Below are 18,330 nucleotides of genomic sequence, written 5' to 3' on the forward strand. Positions count from 1 at the left end.
TGTTGGTACATTGGGCTTCAAAGAACATGCATGCTAATCACATTATCAAATCTGAAGCACATGCACTTATATTCCTCCAAAGTGGTAGATAGGAACACAATTAACTTACTCAGTGTGCCGAAATTTCAGTTTTTCTTGTGTGCTTGCTTTCTGTTGTGCTTCCGATGGGAAGAGTCGTTTGCCTCAACTATGTCGGCGGCGTCACAACTGTACGCAAGGTGAGACGAGATCCGAGATACATCCTTGAAAGAAGATTCACACAAATCATATTAAGAAAACTAACACACTTATATTCCTCCAAGGTGAAATGTTAGTATCTAACTTAGTTACACAGCGTTACTCAAAGAATGCCACGATATCTGGTTTTCATGTATGCCTGTTGACGTGAAGAGTGAGCAGACGCTGTTTGCCATGAGCACTAAAATCATTGTGCAGTACCCTTAAATCATGCGTCTCAAGAGCCGTGCAGTATGATCTTCCGATAAAAGAAACTCAAGGAAAATCGAAGCAAGTAAAAGATGCACACCAGCATGAAGTTCAGCATAACCGACATTAAAAACAGCAACTGATGGTGTAAGGCAGGCCACTTAAGCAGGCGCTAAGAATAAATTTGACCACCACAAAGCATTACGCCAAACTGATCTTACCTTAGCAGTTTCGAGGTATGCCCTTTTCATTGTGGTTGAAGCTTCGCACTACAGACAGATGACCTGAAAAGGGAGAGTCACTCGTGTGGCATGAAATCAGTCAAACGGCGCATGGATGCTAGCGGAAAACAACTCACCTGAATTATCAGACTGAAAAGCGGATTCCGGAACATATCGGTTCAAAATCGGAACATTCAAAATCAGGCTGTCCAATCAACATTTCCACAGCAGACGCAGAGACCGCTTCACCATCGCACCTCAAACCCATTCAAACAGCACGGGCGGTTGGTCTAGATTTAGCAGAACATTCCAAGCACAAGTTTCGTACCCACGATATTTGCGAATGCGAAACTTGTGCAAAGACACATAGTAATAATATTTTTTCGTATTCCAGCATGGCGTATTGCAAAATAAACTAAGAAATGCCAAGAAACTGAATCTAGCCATCTACCTACACAATTTTCATTTCGAAACTACACACAGATTACGCCCTACCGCGTCGTTTCGATTGCGCAATGATTGCTCTTCGCAGTGCAACATGCAACGACCGTTGCGACCACGTGACACAGCGCAGGTGCATTCGTTTCCAGTCCTGGTCGGATCATCGTCGGACAACTCGCGCACAGCCTTTGAGGGGGAAATATTCACATCCGTATGGGACTTCCCTAGGACATCTGCCCAGGATGCGGACATGGATGATCGATATGGGAATATTATGGGACACGATGTTCTGTCTGCGATTATGATACTCTGAGTATCAGATTTTGATATCCCAGGGATGCCATCCCTGTCCCCATCTGACAACCTTAGGATAGCCCTGGGATAACAGTGTGTTCTTGGGGGAAGACTATCTTTAAATGCAGTTTGTTCGCACTGGCAATCAAAGGGTGTGGGCTCGTATCCCACTGCCAGTGCCTTTTCTTCAACTGCTATCATTCAATGAAATCTGGTGTTTATAGGGAGATAACTTATGAATCGTTGAGATAGCTGGGTGTCTTTCGGAATTGCTCGCTACGACTCAGAGTATATCTTGGTTGAACTTGTGGTAGCGCTCATCACTGCACGCTATATCTGGCCCCACATCAATTCAGACATCCGCAAGTGGATACGTTCCTGCCTGCAGTGCCAGAAGGCGAAGATCACCCGGCACGTTGTCACATCACCCCAGAAATTCCCACCACCGAAGCACCGTTTCAAGCATGTGCACATCGATATTGTTGGGCCACTACCATCTTCAAGAGGTTTCCGATATTTACTCACTTGCATGGATCATTACACCCATTGGCCAGAAGCCCAACCCATCCCAGACATCACGGCAGATTCCGTCGCCCGCGCTTTCATGGGAACATGGGTCGCCCGTTTCGGCGTCCCAGCCGTCATCACCACTGACAGGGGCCGGCAATTCGAATCCAAGCTTTTCCAAGACCTTCTTCACTTCCTAGGCTGCCATCGCAGTGAAAGCGGGATGAGTGAGAGAGTGGTTGGTTTGTCCCTTCAGCCCCAAGAACACAGTGACCTCCTGTGTACGTCCGAGGAAAGTCTTCAGCGGACAGGGATAACATCCCCAGGACTTCCCTACCAGGTCCTCAATTTGTTAGAAATGTGACAAAGTGAGACTCCCCGTCATATCCTCAGGACCTCCTATGGGAGCTACCAAAGGACGCGGCTAGTAGAATTCTGGGAGCAAGCAGGTATCTCAGTGAATTATTTATTTTGGGAGGTGAGGGCACATTTGCAGCACCCAGTCAGCGTGTGTGTGTTTTTTATATATTTTCAACCTCGGTCAGCAGCTACCATTTGAGGTTTTTCATATGTATTTGTTCAGCGTATTCCTCATCACAAACAATAAGTATCACAGTTTAGAAAGCAAAAAAAAAGAGATATATATAAAAGGCCCGTAGACCACAAGACAACCGAAGTCACTTAGAAAGGCATATGGTGTAGCAGCATTTCCTTTCCAAGACAGAACAGATACAACTTATTGCTTGTCTTGCGGACTTCAGCAGATTCGCGAGTCCTCTTCGCATCTCAGTCAAAACAAAGGGTGAGGTATCTAAGTTTAACTTGATTTTGCACATAACCAACAATGAACTGAGAAAATCGTTGGAGTATTAAATCGCTATCAAGGTAGTGTCCGTGTTTCTTACTGCTTTGGTTTGAGGCATGCATCGTAAGTGAAGCTTGGGCGGTGAAACGCTATTATTTTTTGTCTCTTCGGAAATAAAATGCTCCGTGCAACCTCCTGCCAGGGACCCTTTGCGGACACTCACGCAACAAGACCGCTGTGAAAGGTCTGGCAAACTGTATTTTACTGCACGTCAAACGCAGCACATGGACGGATTCCTTTAAAATCCGAAGCTCAGTATCTGCACCCCTATATCTGTCTTTATTTTATATTTTGTTTGTATTTTTAAATTTGTGCATGAGCACTCCTTCTTTGATATTTTATTGGGTAATGAGAAATAAATCGGGAACTTGATAACTGCTAGCAGGCATTAAAATGCACAACGCAGTACTAAAGTAATTTCCTTCTCCTGTGCTCGTCCTCCGGATGACGACCGCAGGATGTACGCAAATGACAGTCACTGGAAGCTCCTATGATGACAGCCTGGGGACCTCCTCCGTTCATCTCATCACGGACGAGGACGTGATGACACTTTGAGGGCATCCTGAGGACCGCGTGTGTTCTTGGGGAGATGACGCAATGATGACGAATGATGGAAGTCGCTGTGGACGTGTGAGTATAGTAATGACTGGACAGAGACTGCCGCCAACTCACAACTAGCCTTAAACACGATTTAATTAGTAATTAGAGTTAATTGGGACCCCCACAGTAATCAGCATCATCCAGTGAGTCATCACACTAATTGGGGAGCATCTAACTCGTGTTCAGGACAGCTGTGAGTTGGCGGCAGCCTGTGTTCATAAAAAAAGAAAAAATTGATAGAGATTGAGTGTAGAGAAGGAGTTTAGTTGAAGATCAACGACGCCATCTTGAAGAAAGTGGTCTGGAACGGCCGCTGACCATCGCTGGGCGACGGAGCACAGAGGCAGGTTGTAAAGCATCACAGCTGTGACCACCAGTTCCGGACTGAGTGATTCACCAGTTCACTGAATGATGCTGATTACTGTGGGGGGTCCCAATTAACTCTAATTGCTAATTAAATCGTGTTTAAGGCTAGTTGTGAGTTGGCGGCAGCCTGTGTCCAGTCATTACTACTGGTGTGTTAGCGAAGCCAATGCCCCCTATATCTGTAATGCCTGGCAAGACGGTCGCTCCGTACTCCAGCGCCCCTTTCCTGTTCCTCCTCTCCCGCGGCCCCTTTTATGCAGCGGTGGCTCTATAGTTCCCGAGACTCGTGAGAACTGTCGTTTCGAATGTTTTCGAAATTCTTCGAATTGAAGGGCTTCTTCCCGCAACGCGAGGATAAATTCTGCTTGCGGACGCCTGCTGCAGCTACAGCTGCTGCGTTTTTATCACTCGGTGCGTATGCGTATCTTAGGGATTTGGCGCCACCAGACGGAGGCCCCGCATACTAACGCGGACATACGCAGAGAACGGGGAGCCCGCTGACTTGACAGGCATAGAGATACAGGAGACATTGGCTTAGCGCAATTGGTAGAGCCCTGGACCGGTAATCCAGAAGATGTAGGTTCGAGTCCTACAGCTGGCTAACCTTTTCTTCCCCCAGTGACTTCCATCTTTCATCATTAATTTCTTAGGCACTTGAGGCTTATTTGTCCTTTCTATGTGTTCCAGCCTCAGAACATCCATTGTCTCACGGTTATCTCGTCGAGCTTTTCATGATCGCTTGTTCCTGCTCAAAGTAGTTCATGCCCACCTTGATTGTACCTATATCTGCTATCGTCCCTTTCTTTTAATGTACCGTCAATGGTATTACGTCATTCTCCTGTTTTCTACACCGCTCAACACAGTGACGATAGTCAAACAGTAACAGTAGTAACACGCATAACGACTAATTTCAATCACCTTTATCGGCAGCATTTTTATGACCTGTACTTTATTTTCTAGTGTTGTAAAACCAATTGTATAGCTGTTCATTATATAATGTGGTACTCACACTAGTGATGCCAAAATCTCGATTTTATTTTTTCTTAAAATCAAGTCAAATCAATATGATCTTTCTAGTGTTCTTATTTCGTTTTAGGTTAATGTGCAGCGTTAGGTAGACCTTCATAGGTTGTTCATTGGCACCTTATAAAAATAAAAGTTGAAACTTGAAACTCGGACACACAAAGACAAGACCACCCCCTGGTTGCGAAGGGCCCTTGTTGCATCTCACTCAAACGTGTTCTGTTGTGTGAAGTGGGCATGCGCAGAGGAGGCAAGCCATCCCACTACAGGTAGCAAGTCTCCTGTATAGAAGTAATGTTGTATGAGTTACGGCTGCATGAGCCTGTTCGATTAACTTTTAAGCAAGCCTTTCCACAAAGTATAACGGTCTTTTTACCTTTAAGATATGCCTCAATTATGTCTAGGTTTTAGCTTCTGAATACAGGCAGCCAAGCGCTAAATGTTGCGATAAAAGCGGATGTAGCTGTGACATGCTACCGCGAATCTCAGTACAACGTTGTATTGTTCCCCAACAACACCGAACGTCCGTCGGATGTACATGACAGATCCAAATGTCCACAGTTCCCAACGTACATCCGGCGGACGTTGTTCTAATCACTCATCCACTCACTAATCACTCACTCATCCTGAGGATGCCACTGTGGGACAGAAATGACATCCTGGGAATATCCTCAAAGGATCCTCAATTTGTTAGAAAGTGTTAGAATGAGACTCCAGAGATGATCCTAGGGACAACATATGGGAACAAAAATGGGATAGTCTCAGAAGCACTATAGGATCATGTTATTCTGCATGTAGCTATAGTGAATCTTCTTTCATTTCTCTCATTTAGAAGTGAGCAGACGTTTACAGTAGAAACCAACTCTCTTTTTCTCAGTTTTTCAACTTCGGCCACCAGCTTGTCGTTTTCAGTTTCTCCTCTTCGATTGTTTTCGATGACGAAGAGTGGGTGCCGCGGTATAAAAAGCAAAAATATAGAAGGTCCTGTGCCACTACGTCTAAGGCCGTCCACTTTGAAAGAAATATGCGGCAGTGGCATTTCTTTTGGCAGATAAAACATATAGTATATATTGCTTGTGTTGTGAACTCCCGCATATGCGAGGGTCCTCCTAGCATCTCAGTCAAAACCTAAGGTTCCTAAGTCTAATTAAATTTCATGTATAAGCAACACTGCAGTGACGAATTCCTTAGAGTATTAGGTTAAAACCAAGGTAACGTCCATCTTTCCTACTTAGTTGATTTCAAACATCCATCGAAAGTCAAGCAAGCGCTGTATTGCCATCACTTTTCTGTATCTTCCACGGAAATGCTCTGTGTAGCATCCCGTCAGGGACTTTGCTCGGATGTGAATGGCAACAAGATCACAATGAAAGACCTAGCAAGCTATATTTTATCGCACATTAAACCCAGTGCATGGAGTATTCATTGATATCATTCTATTTGTATTTGTACCCCTGTATTTTTGTGTTTTCTCTTTGTAGTATTTTTCGTACTTTACACATGATCACTGCTGGTACAGTTGAATTTGGTTATGACAAACAAAACGGAACACGACTTAATGGGTGGAGGCACTGAAATGCACAACGCAGTATTAAACTAATTTACGTCTCCTATATATGTCCTCCGGCTGACGGCCGCAGGACGTACGCAAATGACTATCATTGGAAGATCCCATGATGACACTGTCTGGATCTCCTCCGGACATCCCAACACGGACAAGGACGCAATTACACTTTGAGGATGTCCTGAGGATCGCGAGTGTTCTTGCGGAATCGCTAGGCGCTGCCAAGTGTGCCATATGGCGCGCGGGGGAACGTCCAGACAGGATCAATCATGCACGTCTGGGACAAAAAGTAGGAAAGTGCGGCCGGTATAGGTGTAGTAATAAATGAAGCTCAAATGTGTCATTTGCAATTCAAAACAAAGTGTCGTTTTCACTGATGGACGCTTAATTTGAAAGAACGTCGACGGTGATTTTTTTTTTTGATTGCGTGTTAGCGCCGCGAAGCAACTGTGGCTATGAACGGCGTACAGATGTGGACAGACGGAGAGAGGACAGCAGGAAGGAGTGGGGGACAGGGGGATTAGTATGCGTCCTGGGCCGACTTCAGGGGGAACTGTGCCGACATTCGTCTGGAAAGTCTTCGGAAAACCCAGGGAAAACCTCAGACAGCACAGCCGGCGGTAGGATTCGAACCCACCACCTCCCAGTCTACAGCACGACCTTGGTTACCACCAACGAGCCGATGCCTTAGCCCACTCGACCATGCCGCTAGAACGTCCACGGTGGAAATATCTGACGGCGTAATTTGAATCTGAACGCCTAGATGGCGTTAGCGTCGGCTCCTCTGTCGTCTGCTCTGTGTGTGGAGGGTTTGGCTTGTTGTTCTGTCGCGTCTGCGTGTGTTTGAGGAGTTCAGAACTAGATAGTAACAGAAATTCTTGTCGTAACTACAAGGCACGACACGAAGGAAACGTCAACTACTGGAACGTAAAATTTAGACGTGGTCATGCGAGTTACGTAGTACACTGCGTCGACGCGAATGTGGTACGCATGCTGAGAGGTGGACGCGCATGACTCATCGTAGGTCTTCGTTTTTAGCACACGCTGCAACGAAAAGTTCGTCGCACTTTGTCAAATGTGCGCGAGGAAGCTTCCAGTGGTTTTCGCATGTTGTTTCGACGGCTTTGTCCACACCTGTTGGCACGAGACTTGGAGCTACAGAGAAGGAGTAACTGGATGAAACAACCAATTTCTACACAGTGCACCTTTTTACATAATAAAACAGTGTCACCAATGCGCGAGTCTGAAGTCTTTCTGAAGAAATGTAGAAGTGGGGAAATTATGTCAACATTAAAAATAAAACTGACAGAAATATAAAAAGCCAACACACGTCCCCTCCACTGCCCATTTTGATTCGTTAATGTCCGCACGGGACATCCCTGGGCGCTACAATGGCGCTGTTTTTCTGTCTCATTCAGCCCTTCTCTCACACATAAAACGGACCTAAAAGGTACGTACATGGGACGTCCGAATGCCCGTTCTCGGATACTCCTCGGACATCCATAGAAGTGCAATGTGTTGTTGGGGTTCTCATCATAATCAGTCAGCGCAAATTACATGTCACGGAAAATATATAGATCAGACAGGTCATGTTCTGTTCACAGGTCATGAGTATATGTTCGCCGCGTCGTCGTTCGGCGACGGTGTGTAGTTTCCCTTTCTTTTCTGAATAACGCGTCCTGGAGTAGCCAGTCCCGAGTGGCTCGGGACTAACATCTTCATTTTTTTTTTTTTACAAATCAATCGTATAGTCCTGTGTTTTCCCTCAAACTCAAGGCAATGTTAATAAGAAATTTCCATGGGCATGCAGGCGTTGGTGCCTCTACCTGCTTCGAAAAAACTGCGCATCGTCAGGGGCGAATCCAGACCCTCGGTTTGGGGTGGGGTGGGGTTCTTTGTCGGAGAGCGTAGTGGGGGAGGGGAGAGGGGGAAATCCTGTGTATAAACTGATGTTTTTTGGGGGGTGCGATCGCCCCTCCCCCATGGATCTGCCACTGCGCACGGAGCACCACAACATCATCTTAGCCCAACCGATCACTTGTGTACTATGTTGTGAGTAGTATGTGCATGGCCATATCACATAGTCGCGTGCAACTCGGTATTTGCAAATGTACTGTGACAAGGAAAATGGGAGACGAGGCCTCGTGACGTAGTTGAGCGGTTTTACTCGTATGACCACCGAACTTCGTATAAACTAAGTGGGAGACTACTGCTGATTCCTGCCCAGTATCGTATTGGCCACATTACCAGGCACACGCGTCGATAAAACAAAGCAACGTTTTTTTGATCAAAGCAAACGAAGACAATGCTCGAAATTATAAATAAAAATATATATATATATAATATAAAATATGTACAACTACGCAATGTTGCATACTGTTACCTATACCGTCTTGTACCGTATCTTGTAAAATACATAAATTCTATAAAAGTAAAAGAAACTGAAGAATACATCAAATGCGACATTCTGTAGCTACGCGAGATATACGATAGAAGGTGTACAGCAGGGCTCCGACCTTGAACTGTGACATAGCAATTGCAAAATGTCTTGAGGTAGAACCTAAGAGCTTCTTGAGGTTACCTCGACAGAGCGAAAGCGAGGTCTGAGGTCCTGAAGCAGAACCTCAGAATTTCTTGAGGTATCCTTAGAAGACCCACAGCCAGGTCTGAGGTCTTGAGGAAGAGCCTAAGGATTTCTTGAGGTAACCTCAAGAGAGCCGCAGGCAGTTCTGAGGTAAGCTCAGACAATCTCAAGACAGCCTGAGGTAACCTCAGGACCTCTGAGGTAACCTCAAGACGTTTTTCCAATAGGGAAGCGTTATCGTTATATTTAAAGTTCCCGCGCTCCAAAGCCGATTTGGTAGGCTCTCGCAAGAGCGCCTACCAAAGAGAGTGTGTGTAGCACGATTCTCATTTCCCCCACGCCGCCTCCCCCGTGACAGTTTCCGTGTAGTCTGCCTTTCAAAAAGGAAAGGAAGATTTTGCTAGGCGTCAAATGTGGCCCATTTAGGGGTTGAGCGGTCGGTATCTAATCAGTGATCGCAGCAATGGTCAGCTGTACGGGCCATTTTTGGCGGTACTGAACATTCCATGAGCACCCTTCCCAGAAAGTGACAAAACCACCAATGATATAAAGGTACAGTCACTGTGATGACTAGAGCCTGCGTGTCCAGCCATGAAAAAAATGTTGGTTTTAGGCGTCTATAAAAGAAAGAAAAACCCCTTTTAAGGCACTAAAAACGGAGTTATAGGCATGACAGGGTACATCCCATTTTTTCGTGCTCTACGTAGAGCCCAACCCAAAGCAGAGAAAGGGGTGGATCGTGATGACACATGAAAGACAAAAGTGAGCCCTTCAACTACGGTCGCACTTATGTTATCAGGGCTGTTGTAAGCAAAATAAATAACTCGTTACATGACATCAGTACATATAACTAGAAATGCTCGAATACATTGCTATAGTACCATGTGACCCGTTCCATCAAATGACGGTAAGTATAAGGAACCAACGACTGACTTCCACTCAAACCCCAAGCTTGTTCTTTATCAGCAGATTTGTCAAAAGCGCCCCTTCAGGCAATAAATCAGTCGGAGAAGGCCCGACCAGGTATCGTAAAGCCTTCCACAAGCATTATCTGTTTTTGCTGCTGAAAAGCATAGCAATAAAGCTAGTTACAGGCGTTTGTATCAAAACAGGCACAAACGCTGAAATTCAGTTCCACAACAAACTTCAACATTTTCGCGGCATGTTGACATGACACGCTCTAGCCTCGCCATTTAAAAATAAGATATAAAAGGTGTTTAGCCTCCCAAGCTATTCTTCTGTTGTAACCCTTGCGGGTCACTGCACTAAGGCGGGGAAAATGCGACGGGTGAATTGGGGGCGATGGAGATGAGCCGGTTCTTTCGTGCCGGGGGAATCGGGACGGAGGAGCATAAATCGGGCGAATCGTGCACCACCCGGCGAAGTGATGCGTTTAACTCCCGTTACGGGATAACAAGTTGAAGGTCGGGACCCTGGTTGGTTAAAACTTGACATGATGGAACGCATAGAAGATACAGACGGACACGAGCATTCAACTAGCAACTGGATTTATTGAACGCTCAACGCTTTGTCTGGAAAGTCCTGAGACACAAAGGCAACCACTAACAGTGTCAAGTTCACGGATCATTTGGCACGTTGTTTGATCATTTGGCACGATTTGGCACGTTGTTGGGGAATCTTTCAATGAGGCTAGCTTCTACAATTTCGCATTCGAGCCGGGACGGTTGTCTGTACGAAACATCGGCCTTGTCCAAAAGACGGGTACAAAACCGGCAGACGCTGAGGTGTGGTTTCAGGGTTAAAGGAACATGTTTCGAGAAGAATATATGCTGGGCCTCTGCTGACGGAGACGGTCATTGAGACATTAAACATTTGGCCAACATATTGTTTTCGGCAAGACAAGGGGAGAGACTAAACATCGTTCTTAACAGACGGCACACACTTATTTCAGTGTCTTATATGAATCCACTGGACGAAGGCGCTTTACGGCCGGAATCATACTAGAAAGCTTATATGGGCACTGAAAAACCACCCTTAACCCCAAAGTCGAATTTTCTCTTCAGGAGGTAAAGAGGATTTGATTGGCTCGAAAATGGGAGGGAATGCTCACTGACGAAAGCAAAATAACATGAAAATGAGCGCGCTGTCTTGGTCCGCATTGGGTCGCGCGTCCGCGCTTATCATAGCCTGCTCATCTATCCCGGAATGATAGAGCACAGTCTTCTCCCCGTCCGGACAGATATAAATGTGCCAGCCATGTGCTCGAACGACTGAAAGCATTTCAATTGACCTTTTTCACACTCAAGTGGTATCCTAGCGGCTGTCCAGCGAAACACACTCGGCGCGCGCCAAAACACAGCTAACACAATGAAATTAAACGAAATTAATTGGAAGTCCACTGCCAATTTCCACCCAGCATGGTATAGGCCACATTACCAGGAAATAGTTCACTAAAACAGGATTCCATAAAAGCACACGGGACGCTTTCCTGAAAGCTGACTGTTCGTACAAATCCAATTGTATATTCTCCGTAATATGCAACAGGAAGAGATTGCGTATTAGTGCCGTGGCTACACTACGTACATGTTACCGCGAACGTTAGAACAACGTTGAACTGTTCCCATCATCATTCGTTAGCGCAGATCCTTTGTCATGCGAAACATATAGGTCCCGCAGGTCATGTCCTTAATGGTGTTGGTACCAAGTAATTTCGTTGGGCTGCGATATAACGCGCACTTCAAATTATTTTTATTTAAGCCGTTAAGTTGTTTATTCGTCCAATACAGAGCAGTATAAAAGTGAGTTTTGTTTTCCGAAACACAAACCGGACCACGAGGCGGAACGAAGTGGTAACGAGCATGGCTGCAGTAAGGGGACTCCTTCTTTTCATGACGATCGCCTACGGTAAGCTTCACCCATGGTGAAACGTCCATACAGCTTCGTAGAATATAATACCAACGGGCGACGGAGGGGGATTCAGAAGATTATTTTTAACAAAGTTCTTCCAGTGATTTGCAATAGCCTATATCTTCTGCTCCAGCGTGTAAACCTTGTTTTTGTACACCTATAGTATGTGCATGACGACAAATTGGCGTTCCATGTAAGAGTTACATCATAAAACGACACAGTACCATACGAGCAATGGCGTGTGAGGTGATCGTCGCAAAACGGAATTTTGATGCCCTTTCGCAATGTAACAAGCCGTGATATGACCCCTTGTGGTGATTGGAAGTATCACTACAAGTAGTCTTAGGTGTAGCACTATAGCAGCGCATAACTTTTTATGTTTGCAGGAAAGCATTATTGACCACCTGAAGCGAAAAGTAGGCTTAACCACTACGCCGGGCATCATAGTATCAATTTATATGTAGCAAAATAACCTGATTCATCGATGATTTTCATTATATATATTAGTATATACCTTTGCCCTCTGCCAACGTCTTAGGATCAAAAGGAACCGTACTGATGCGCCTTTTCGATTCCCCCTCGGACTTCCGCGAATTAACATGTCTGGATGTCTGGCTTTAGCTGGACACGTTTTGTTACGAACGACTATAGCAAATGCATGTTAACTTATATCGTTAGTACGAGGACGTTCACAACGTTGACGATGGTACATGAACAAAACCAGTACAAGAGCTTTGTTTCGGTAGAGCGTACTGACCAGGGGGTCACGGCCATAGACCACTGGTTTTCCATAGAACGTCATGAACAGTTTGCCATGCATGGAACAAAGTGAAGTCCAACATGCTGTCACCGTCAATTTGAATGATGATGTTAATCTTTCCCTTTTGTAGAGATGGGATTATCGTTTGAATGGGATCGTTACTGGCCACCCACCACTTGCGGTATAACAGTGCCAATAGTAAGAATGAAGTTTGTTATAACGAATTTTTCTTGTTGCATTGTAACGTCTAGGTGGAAGTCGTTTCCTAGAGCGGTTCGATCAGACAAACAGTGATTTGATAGACTGATGGAACAGAAAGAGAGGCGCACAATTCTAATGCCTAGCAGTTTAGGTGCTTAAAGACTTCCTTCAATACCTCCCGGTTTGGCGCAGATTTCAACGTAGTTCCTTTGAGGTTTGTAATCTGTGCTGATGGCTTCCACGCGAGACGTTGTTGGTACTTTATATGTGTCACGTTACCCGAGATGGCCGTCAGGACGGCTTTGTACATGCCACTTTGATACGCTATGACTACCTATACCTCCAAATTCCTAAACTAATCCCGAAACGACTACACGCAAAATTGCAAAACACGCTACAAAAAACAACAAACAACAACAAAAGAAAAAGAAAAACGACACTGGAAAACAGGCTGTGACCTGTTATGGCTTGCCCCCAATGGGTGGCGCCCAGAGTCATTTTTATACCTCCAGCAGCTTGGAACACTACTATTCCCACCAGGGATAATCACAAAGGGGTCCTGTACCTCCTACGGTGTCCCTGATCAAGAAACCCAGCATAAAAAATCGAAAATTTTCATATTTATACATGGATTATAAAGGGATGTACGCCAATATAAGCACTTCCAACTAAAACATTAAGAAATCCAAGCTTAAAATTCCACCCGCCAACATCCATCTACTGAAATGAAACCATTTAAGAATCCACGTCCTTAAAATCGACACGGTCAAAATAAATAATAGATTTGGCCTAGCGGGTAACCTGGACGTATGTATGTATGTAGTACGAGTTTTTTTGGCGCATGGGCTACTTAGGCCAAAGAGCGCCAAGTCACCCTGTAGCTGGAAGGCCTCATGACATAAAGGGATTGTGTTGTATGTTTGTTTGTCCGTTATCTTGTTTTCTCCCCCAACTCAACGATATGCTTCCTGCGTAGTCATGGCACGTAACAGTGGTGGACGCATGGACAGCTACAAGTGGGTTCAACTGGCAAACGCTTCGAATCCGTCCCCTTCTCTACTGTTCTCCTTTAGAGTAGAAATACAAATCTCCGAACGACGTAGTCACGGAGAATGTGTACACAATCTACTCCCAGTAGAGCGAAATCGTCGTTCTTATAGATGAATGCTCATTCCAAGAGTGAATAGCGTACTATTTTGCGACGCGCACGTAGGCAGCTCCGGCTGTCCACCAATTAGAGAGGATGGAATTTATTTAATTTATTTTTATTTTTATTATTTAACTTATTATTTTACGAATTTTTATTTCGACTTGTTGATTTCGCGACCCTTATTTTCCACAGTTTATTCTTCCAATGTTGATATTTACATGATTTATTTTTAAAAAGTTATTTTGGAAGTTGGATTTCTAAGGTAATTATTTTGCAACGTTTCATTTTCAAACGGTTTATGTCAGCGTCACCCTTTATAAAGAAATCATCAAGACGTCGGAGCGTCTCAATAGCGCAAGTTTGTCCTTCTGCACGGGATGCTAATTGCAGGGTTGGCTACCGGAAACGGAAACGAGAAACGGTAATTACAGAAATTCAACAGGAGACGAAAATGGAAACGAAAACAAATTGTTTTAGTTTCCACTACCAGAAACATAAACGTAAACGAAATTCAAAAGTGGTAACGTTAACGGAAACCAAATTCGCAGGACGTTTCCCTGTATTTTCGCGTTAATATGAAAATTATATATATCCGCACTATTCTTCCAGTCATCATTCGTTCATTCATTCATTCGTTTATTTTCGAGACTTTCTTTCGTGTTGAGCCCACTGCGCCGCAAGATGAACGCGAAAGTTTGACGTATTATTTTTGCGCACGAGCGGATATTTTTAAACTTAAAAAGGCATGTATTTCTGCAACCTAGAGAGGCATCTACTTGCGGTGTATAAGATTCGTGACGAACTTTGCATTAAAGTCTTTAGTGTTTGTGTTTGGTGTGGCTGTCCTTTTGCATCTATTATGTAACTAGGGTATCTGACATGAAAAACCAGACAGTACGAGTTCCGGATGACAAACAGAAACCAGTAACGAAATTACCTCGGAAACGGAAACGGAAAAATTCTTAAAGGAAACGGGAACAAAAACCACTACCGAAAATCGTCTAGAAACGGAAACGAAAAGCCGAGTTTTTCAGTTTCTGGAAACGGAACCGGAAACAGTAATATTCTCGGTAACCAATTGGCTGGCTAATTGTATCACTGTTGTTGACACCAGCAGAATTACATTCTAGAGTAATGGGCCATAAACCACTGTACTTCACAATGGAACGAAGGTCAATGACGGAATGTCAGCGGTGATGGATAAACAAAACCAACCCGAGGCACGCGGCGGGGCTCGACCCCAGGGTGATGGTGACCATGCCGAAGGGATGAAGTGGGCGGGTTGCTATATGGCTCCCCCCTGGCGGAAGATGTGACATGGGGTGTTAGGTGGCGTGATGGGGGATGTATGTCACAGGACACGACGGGCGCGAGGCCGAAATGCTGAAGCCGTAGGGGAAGGGAGGGGGGGGGGGCTTGGAGGCGATGAGAATGTGTCCAAGGTCTGATATCTCAGGTAGCGGGCTCTAGACGCCAGGCGGCGGCCGAGGCCTCGGAATTTATGCGGCTTTGAGGCGGTCCATACAGAGACATTGTCAGGGTACCGTGGAAGGGTAGGCGGAAATACGTCAGGCTCCGACAGAGCCAGATCCAAACAGGGGGTCATCGTAGGGTGACTGAAAGGGGGCGCGGACGGTGTCTGTGCGCGCATTGCCGATGCCAGTTGTGGGCACTGGAAGGCCCACCCGTCGTAGCTGAGGTGTAGAGCGCAGCGTTGGGTGTCCGCAAAGGTAGAGCTCAGGCGGGTAGGCAGGACAAGTATATAGGAGATAGGTCCTGCGGGGCATCGGGCGGACCTGTCCCCATTCTCCTTTTCGTGATATCGGCGCGCACCCCAGCCGCAAGCATCGCTCTGCATCTGAGGGGGGCAGTGATGTGCCGATGCGGCTTTCCCTATGTTTCACGTACCAGTAAAGTGCCTTAACCATTACGCTTTCTGTCACGGCATGTTTTCTCACGGCGAAGATTTCTTCACCTTCTTTCTTAGAAAAGTACCGCATACAATTTTTCGTGAGCTTTGTTGCGTTGCGTTTCTGGATTATTGGTTGCTGTCTCGATATTCAGAGACAAGCGTCTCGACAGTCAATTTTAAAGTATGCTACAGTAACATTGTTGTGAAGGCCTATAACAACAACAACAATAAATGAAGAAGTGATGATGACATGGGCGTATAAACTCTTAGCTGTTGAATGTAAAAACGGCAAATAGCTTGGGCATGTATGAAACAAACTCGGGCAAGCTCTTCAGATACTATGAGACATCACTGCCGCATGATCCGTTTCGGACACATGAGGCAATCTTCCGATTCAGCAACTTATTTTCTCCTTATTTTGCAGCCGGCTGTTATATATAAAAGCTGTCTGTACCGATGTGGAAAAGCGGAGACAGGGTATGATTATGGACTCGTGCAAGATGGAGCCCCATGTCACGTAAGTGTGAGCGCTTTCAGAGCCGACGATGCCAGCGAGCAGGGAAAACACGGCTCGCGGACAGTGTCCACAGGGTAGACGCGACTCCGATTGGGTTAGATACCCAGAATGCAAAACGCTGTCGTTACTTCTCCGAAATCGCTGACGTTGGCGGCGGAGACATAACCTTGCAGCAGTGGTGGTCGTGCACGTCATGGCGGCTTCTGACCTTGGACGATGGGAGAGAGCGCCGTCCCGTTACAAAACCCTTTTTTCCCCGATTTCTCCCTCTCTTCCAACATTTCTTTTTAGTCTTTCTCACTACAATCTCTCCACGGTTCTTCTCTTCCAGTGTGCAGTGTGCCTGAATACTAGCTTCCTCTATATAGGGTGAAAAAAACTGCGTCGTCTGCTACAATATCCGCCATTTTGAGGCCCACGCATGATATGCAGTGCCTATATGCACTACACTTTCGCACGAAGTAAACAAATAGCAGCTTTGCAAAGTTGGTGAAAACGGAATGCAGCATCGAGGCACTGTGACCGACGGCTTGGTGGCCTTGGGCACGGTCACGGCCGTTACACTCGATACGTTGTACGCGCCTGCAGTAGCTCTAGTTTTTGCTGCCAGTTGACCGTTTCATATGATCTTCCTACTGCCCGCAAACCCGACAAAATCAGCCGACTTATTCAGAATCGAACGTATTTTCCATTCCACAAAATCAACCCTTGCACACACTTTCGTGTATCTGTGAGTCAGTAGATATTGAATTATACAGTATATTCAACTATGAAGTTGATGTACTCTACACTCTTGAAAAACAACTTCACCGCAGCCAACAATAATGCTGAATGACATCGCTGTCCCCTGATTTGTCGAAAACATGAGGCGCACGCCATTTTGTGACACTTATGCAGTTATGGTAATTGTTCCAAAGAGGCGTACGTTCTGTGCATTCCGCATATCAGGGATGACGACTAGAGCCCTGACATTCAGGCACGAAAAAAAAAAATGAGGCTGCCCATAATAGGCAACAAATATCCATGTTTAAAGTCACTGTCGCATCTGGACACATTGGTAGGAAACAGTTACTAGACTGCATGGCACTACTGGATATTCCATTTCTCCGTTGCTTTTTCTTTTTCTTCTTTCTGCTGAGCAATGCTCGGGTGTCAAATAAACTAGTTTTTTTCCATCAGCACACTGTCTTGGAAAACGAACGATAACACCATCGTGACGCAAGACATAGTTCGACCAGTGCGAGGGTAGCGCGGCTCTTGCTTATTTTCACTCCGAGCAACGCTCCGAGATATGGATATTGTCTGCTTTGTGCATGACGTCGTGCATGGCTTCGTGTTCGAAAGAACCTGTTCCCTCGAAATTGCTATGAGTTTCCCCAATAGCGAAATTGCGACATGAGGCGGAATGTGGGAGCGTGGCATTGCGTTCCTGTCTGCTAAAACCGTCTGGGGCTAAATCAGAGTTCACATTTCACGAACCCAAGAACAGGGGTACCAGCGAAAACGGCAGCAGCAGGCTTCCTGTAGAGGCAGAAGGATTCCGCGTTCGGCACCTTTGTACATCGTATTTTGCCCACGAAGAGCGTGTGGAAGGAGATTTATTGCAAAGCCTTACGGGGCTGACTGCAAAATAAAAGCGGCTAAAGCCCAACGCACTGTGCCCACGTTGTTCCAAGACCGAATGGAAACAACCGACATGCAGGTGAGCATTTGCTTTAGGTTTATCCTGAACGAAGTCCCTGCAAAAGAATATACGACAGTCCACTACGCCGCGCTTTTCAGCAGGATTTTATTCATTATTCGTGTCTGGAAACAAGAGTGCATGCACGGCATGTTGGACAGGAAGGACACCAATCGGCAATGATTCATCGACACTCCTCATACCCTCCCACTTCCCACAAGCACCGCACACGTAAATTATTGGGGACACCCCCGTAATGTTTGTTGCGATATTCAAAATCACTGCCATGTGCCAAGTGTCTCGAAAAGACGCATGATGCTCTAACTGCGACAAAAGATGGGCACCAAAAA

Source organism: Ornithodoros turicata, chromosome 3 (genome assembly GCF_037126465.1).
Source record: "Ornithodoros turicata isolate Travis chromosome 3, ASM3712646v1, whole genome shotgun sequence".
Taxonomy (NCBI): Eukaryota; Metazoa; Arthropoda; class Arachnida; order Ixodida; family Argasidae; genus Ornithodoros; species Ornithodoros turicata.